Here is a 7,052-nt window from a genome sequence, read left to right as displayed (position 1 = left end):
GACACGCCGCGCATGCGCCGGCGACTCCAGAGGCGCGGCGGTCACGTGGTGCTCGCCGCCTAGGCCCCGCCCTCCGCGGTCTCCGGTCCCAGATGGCGGTCCCTGTGCAGGGTGCGTTTCCAAAGCCTCCGGGACTCGCTGCCCACCTTCAGCCTCCAGGAAAACCCCTGAAGCACCGTCATTCTCTTCCTAACTGCTCCACCTTTACCCGTAAAAATGTATCAGGAAACGGCCAGACATTCAGCCTAAAACCTCCAAACGTCAAGACACTGTGGGCTGCAATGGACTCAAGGATTCTGAAGGCAGACACCTCGTGGGCTTGAGAGTTTGAGGCTCTCCTCTGGGCATATATATATATACACGCTAGTCCTCACCTTTAAGTATCTTTTTAAAGTCCTGTCTTCTCCGGGTAAGACTGTAACAACTGAGCGAGCACACGTTTACTTATCACTCACCAGTCTCCCGACTGGGGTTCAATAAAGACACAACTGGGTTTAAGTCCTTCTCTCTAGAATCAGACTCCAGAAATTTTTTTTTTTTTTTTTTTTTTTCCGAGACAGGGTTTTTCTGTGTAGCTTTGCGCCTTTCCTGGATCACTCTCTGTAGATCAGGCTGGCCTCGAACTCACAGAGATCAGCCTGCCTCTGCCTCCCGAGTGCTGGGATTAAAGGCGTGCGCCACCACCGCCCGGCTAGCATTTTTTTTTTTTTTAAAGATGGCTATTACTCTGTTAGCTATAAATTACCTTGACTGCGCCTTGCTCCCAAATAACCAATTCCTCCCCACATTCTGCATTTCCATCGAATGATCACACCTTTCCCTTTGCCTCTTCATTGGGCAGTTTTGGAGTCTCTAAAAATCAGCAGCTTCTAAGTGTTTAGCATCCAAAGGAACAATGAAGAGAGGGCACTATATTAAGATGTATTTATTTTACACGTCTGTTTGCCTGCATGTATGTATGTGGATCACAGGCTTGCAATTCCTATGGAGGCCAAAAGAGGGCAGTATTTAACAGGCACACCAACCTTCTCACTGTTTTCCCCAAACTCCCAATAATTCAGTGTTAGAGCTCTTAAGGATCTAAAACACTCCATATAATTAGCCTAAAATGTGTTCCTCACCACAGAAAACATAAATTACTCAGGCATCGTGGTGCATGCCTATAATCACACTTGGCGGGTAGCAGCAGAAAAAGCAGGAGTTTGAGGTAATATCCAACTGCATGAGTTTGAGGTGAGCCTAGGCTACACAAGACTCAAAACAGCAGCAGCAGCAACAAAAAGAAAACCACACAAACCACTTTAAAAACAGATTGAGCCATAGTTGACCTTAAAGTAAATTGTATATCCTAATTATAAGCACTCCAAAGAAAAAGTATTAGACCAAATACTGTGGTTTATAGTCTAGTGGTATCTATAATACTGTGTTTAAAGTCAATTGATCGTAGAAACTGAGAAGATCTAAAGAGGAAAGAGGTTATTTATTACCTTAATACATTTCTTCCTCCTGATCAATTCCATGCCAGCCTGCTATGTTCTCTGGAGACTGACCCTTACATATTGTATCAGTGAATTCCCTTGCTCCCTTGCTCCTGTTGGATCCAGCCAGTTGTCCTTCATCGAATGGCATGGAGGAGTGAAGTGGGGTATTCATTTCTCCTTCTCTGTTTAGGGGTCTCAGGTCTGATGAATGTGTCTTTCTCTACATCAGCTGCTGCTCCTTCCAGACACCAGGTTTTCCTAAAGTTCACCTTTGCAAAAGTAACTTCTCAAATTCTGATTTTGGTTTCTACTTCTTTCTACTTCTTTCTACTTCTTTCTACTTCTTTCTACTTCTTTCTACTTCTTTCTACTTCTTTCTACTTCTTTCTACTTCTTTCTACTTCTTTCTACTTCTTTCTACTTCTTTCTACTTCTTTCTACTTCTTTTCTTCTTCTTTCTTCTTCTTCTTCTTCTTTCTTCTTCTTTCTTCTTCTTTCTTCTTCTTTCTTCTTCTTTCTTCTTCTTTCTTCTTCTTTCTTCTTCTTTCTTCTTCTTTCTTCTTCTTTCTTCTTCTTTCTTCTTCTTTCTTCTTCTTCTTCTTCTTCTTTCTTCTTCTTTCTTCTTCTTTCTTCTTCTTCTTCTTCTTCTTCTTCTTCTTCTCCTTCTCCTTCTCCTTCTCCTTCTTCTCCTTCTCCTCCTCCTCCTTCTCCTCCTTCTTTTTAATTTTTCTAGACAGGGTTTCACTGTGTAGCTTTGGAGCCTGTCCTGGAACTCACTCTGTAACCCCAACTGGTCTGAACTCACAGAGATCCACCTGGCTCTGCCTCCCGAGTGCGGGGATTACAGGCGTGCACCACACTGCCCGGCCTATCTACTTCTTTCTAAGATCTAGAATGGTAAAGGAGCAAAATGGTTCTTTCTGGACTATTCAGTACAAAGTTTCTTTTTTCCCCCTTTCTTTCTTTCTTTTTTGGTTTTTCAAGACAGGGTTTCTCTGTGTGGCCTTGGCTGTCCAGAACTTTGTAGACCAGGCTGACCTCGAACTCAGAGATCTACCTGCCTCTGCCTCCCGAGTGTTGGGATTAAAGGCTTACACCACCACTGCCTGGCTCAAAGTTTCTTTTTTATGCTTTTCAAAACATAGCATTGCCCAGCTATGGTGGCAAAGTCCTGTAATATTAGCGTCCAGAAGACACCCCTGTAGTGGTATTTGCTCTGCCCATGACCTTGGGCTATAGGGCCCTTAAGGAGGCAGTGCTTCTTGCCTTTCGGACCTCTTTAAAAGGTAAGGGAGTCCCTTCACCCTTCTCCCTGCTGCCTGGTGTGGTTGAACTGCCAGGTGGATTCACCCTGGTCAGATCAGAGGATGATTTCAGCTGTCTCCTGCATTCTGTATTCATGAGTGTATTTCTTCAATTTACCCTAATACATTTCCCTAATACTCCTTAAACAGACTTCTGTGGATTTATCAGTTATCTGTCCCCCAGACTAGATAGTCATAATTTTCCTTAATCATGATAAAAATACATTAGATATAAACTTTAGACTCACAAAAATAGGATATTTTCTTTAATTTTGTCAAATACAAATAGACTAGATATGTAACTGTAATTCTTGCTTGATAACTTTTTGTTATATATCATTTTACTGTGTTAAAGTTAAAACCTTCATTTTTGATTAGACAGAAAAAGGGAAGTGCTGTGGGATGTCTTTCTGTATGCTGTGAATATGTATGGCTCCCATTGGATAATAAAGCTGTTTTGGCCTGTGGCAAGAAAGCTTACAGCCAGGTGGGAAATCCAATCAGAGATATAGAGAGAAGAAGGGCAGAGTTGGGAGAGACACCAGCCACTGCTGAAGGAGCAATAAGATGCCAGCAGACCGGTAACACCACAGCCATGTGGCAACATATAGATTAATGGGAATGGGTTAATTTAAGATGAAAGAGCTAGCTAGTAAGTAACTAAAGCCATAGGCCATACAGTTTGTGGTTGATAAAAGCCTTTGAGTAATTATTGTATAAGTGGCTGTGGAACCTTGGGGCCGGGCAGGACCAGAGAAACTTCCATCTACAAATATTCCTTCTTCTTCTAGCATATTATGGGATTCATAGATAGTAAAGTGGTTCTATGGCAAATTAACTCATCCATGATCTCACATGGGTTTCCTTGGTGTCTGTGTATGGATGGGGCAGAAGCAGCTGAAGCATATTCATTCAACAGAAATCCCAAATAATTTTTAAGAGACTATTAACATAGTACTATTAACTACAGTCTTCCTGTTGGACATTAGCTACCTTCATTTATTCATGATATGTATCTGTTATTTCTATTTTTCAACCCTATAACCACTGTTTTTCTAACCCCCAACCTCACCCTGTCTGCTTTATTCTCTATTATTTCATCTTTGGGGTTTTTGTTTTGTTTTGTTTTGTTTTTCCTTCAGTGTGAGATCATGCAGTATTTTTCTTTTTCAGTCTGACTTATTTTACTTAGCATGATTTTTCTAAGCTCAGCCATTTCCAAGTTTTCATGAGAAAAATCTCATGAAAGTGGGGCTGGAGAGCTGGAGAGTTGGCTAAGGGTTTAAGAGCATTTGTTCTTGCAAAGAACCTGGGTTCAGTTCCCAGTACCCATATAGTGGCTAACAACCATCTACAATTCCAGTTCCAGGGGATCTGATGTTCTCTTCTGGCCTTCACAAGCACCAAATACACACAGTGCATAGGAATATATGAAGGCAAAATGCTCATACAGATAAAATAAAATCTTTTACAAAAATTTAAAGTCTTGGAGGTGTTTTAAAATATGACTTCAAAACCGCAGATATCAAAAACAAAAATATATAAACATGCATCAGACTGAAAAACTTCCGCATACATCCATAATCTCAGTCCTCTCTAGGTTGAAGCAGAATGATCACCATGAACTCTAGGGTAGCGTGAGCAACATGGGAGCTCCAGGCCAGTCTGGCCTAAGTATCAAGAGACTATGCCCAGACCAGACCAAATCAAGCCAACCCCCAAAAAGACTTCTGCACAGAAAAGGAAATGATTAACAGAGTAAAGAGAGAACATGTGAAATGAGTTGGATATTCTCAAACCATAATGCTAATAAAGAATTAATTTTCAACTTTGATAGGGAATTCAAACAACTAGCAAGAAAACAAAAAACCCTATTTTTAAAATGTGCACACGACTCAAACAGCCAAAGAACATAAATGGGAGGGCAAGATACTTGCCATTAATCCTGGCAACCTGAGTTCAATTCCCTGAGCTTCTATAACGGAAGGAGAATACTGGCTCCTGCAAGTTGTCCTCTGATCTCTATACACATGCTGTTGCTTGTGTGTGCTTGTACACATATAACACACACACGGTGATATTGTGTTCTCCAAAATATTGTGTACCCTAATAAACTTATCTGGGGTCAGAGAACAGAACAGCCACAAATACAGAGGCCAGAAAATGGTGGCACTCACGCCTTTAATCCTAGCATTCCAGAAGCAGAGAGCCGTCTGTATCTCTCTGAGTTCAAAGCCACACTGGAAACAGCCAGGCATGGTGACACACACCTTTAATCCCAGGAAGTGATGGCAGGAAGCAGAAATATATACGGTATATAAGGCGTGAGGACCAGGAACTAGAGCCTGGTTAAGGTTGTTAAGCATTCAGCTGAGATCCATTCAGATGAGGACACAGAAGCTTTCAGTTTAAGGAAACAGGATCGGCTAAGAAGTTGAAGTGAGGTTAGCTGTGGCCTGTTCTGTCTCTGTGATCTTTAAGCATTTACTCCAATATCTGTTCCAGATTTGTTTTTATTAATAAGACCTTTTGTTTTTGGTTTTTGTTTTTGTTTTTTGTTTGTTTTTTTGAGACAGGGTTTCTACGTGTAGTTTTGCGCCTTTCCTGGATCTCACTCTGTAGACCAGGCTGGCCTCAAACTCACAAAGATCCACCTGCCTCTGCCTCCCAAGTGCTGGGATTAAAGGCGTGCACCACCACCTGGCTAATAAGACCTTTTAAGATTCATGCTACACACACACACACACACACACACACACACACACACACACACACACAGAGAGAGAGAGAGAGAGAGAGAGAGAGAGAGAGAGAGAGAGAGAGAGAGAGAGAGGAAGAAATGTCATTTTAAAAAGACAAGTAATTTGCCAACAGGCATGTGAAAAAAATTGTCCAACATCACTAGCCGGGTGAAGTGGCTCATACTTGCAATTTCAACATCAGGGAGGAATTGGCAGAAGGATCATGGCTTCAAGGCTAGATCCTATCTCAAAACCAAACAAGTAGACAACCAAACAAAACCACAAGGAGTTGTCACAGCAATCCCGTTATCACTCTTTCCTTCAAGTACAAAGGGAAAGAGCTTATCTTGTTGGTGAGAATTTAAAATATGCATAAGACAAAACAAATTGAAATTTTTCAGAAAATTTTTCAGAAAAAATAGCTAGTACACAATGCTCTGAAAATTTACTTATGGTTGGGTATACAGCAGAAGGAAATGAAATTGACATTGATACAATGAAAGACATTTCTGGGCTGGAGAGATGACTCAGAGGTTAAGAGCACTGAGGCCCTGAGTTCAATTTCTAGCAACCACATGGTGGCTCACAGCCATCTATAAAGAGATTTGGTGCCTTCTGGCATGCAAGCAGAACACTGTATACATAATAAATAATGTCGTTTTGTGTCACTACATGGGTGTGTGAGTTCAAACGGATCTGTGGAAAGAAGACTCAGGGGCATCTTCAGAATGAATATAGCCTTTCATGGCTGCAGGGGGGTCCAGTCTGGAAGGACTGAAGCACTATCCCTTCGCCTAGGGCATTTTTATTTCTCTCTGTTATCAGTTTAGTCAGTAAATTTCCATACCTTTAAAGCAACCTAAAAGGAGCTCCCAGAGATAAAATGCCAAGTGCAAATCACTTGATTTCTCAGGTACCACAGAGTTCCTAAACCAAGTTTTGCATAGGCCCTTTGATCCTTGGGAGACTCTCTAATCCTTGACTCTCAGCAATTATTCACATGGGGCAAGAGGACAAACAAAAGATGTGGTTAAACAAAGGAAGGATTAGGGCTAGGTGCTGCTCTCTGGAGCCAGGCCAGGAGCTCAGCAGGAATGCTGCCACAAATAAATCTTTAAAAAAAAAGACCCAAGAGTTGTCAAACTTCCATTGTGTTGCTATAAGGAAGAAAAATAAAAAAGGAATAACTGTGCCTTGAACAACTAACTCCACATACTTTGTCCTTTCCTCGACAAGCTCTTTCAATCCTGTCAGGCCTTCAAGATTGATACTACTGCACCATTTTACACAGCAGAGGACAGGGGCTCAGAGTTGCCAGTAATATAGAACTCACATTAGAACAAAATGTTCTCAAACAAAATGTCACCTTTTTTCTACTTTCCTAATAAACCTGGATTCCAAAGCCAAATGTCTACATTTTTTCCCCCAGGTTTTTGCTTGAAGGATATTGTCTCCTGATTACTGACTTAAGATCTTCCAAACAGTGTTTTTACTTATAGAATAGGATTTCACATAGAAACTTATTT

Source organism: Onychomys torridus, chromosome 14 (genome assembly GCF_903995425.1).
Source record: "Onychomys torridus chromosome 14, mOncTor1.1, whole genome shotgun sequence".
NCBI lineage: Eukaryota > Metazoa > Chordata > Mammalia > Rodentia > Cricetidae > Onychomys > Onychomys torridus.
This window is presented reverse-complemented; position numbering follows the sequence as displayed.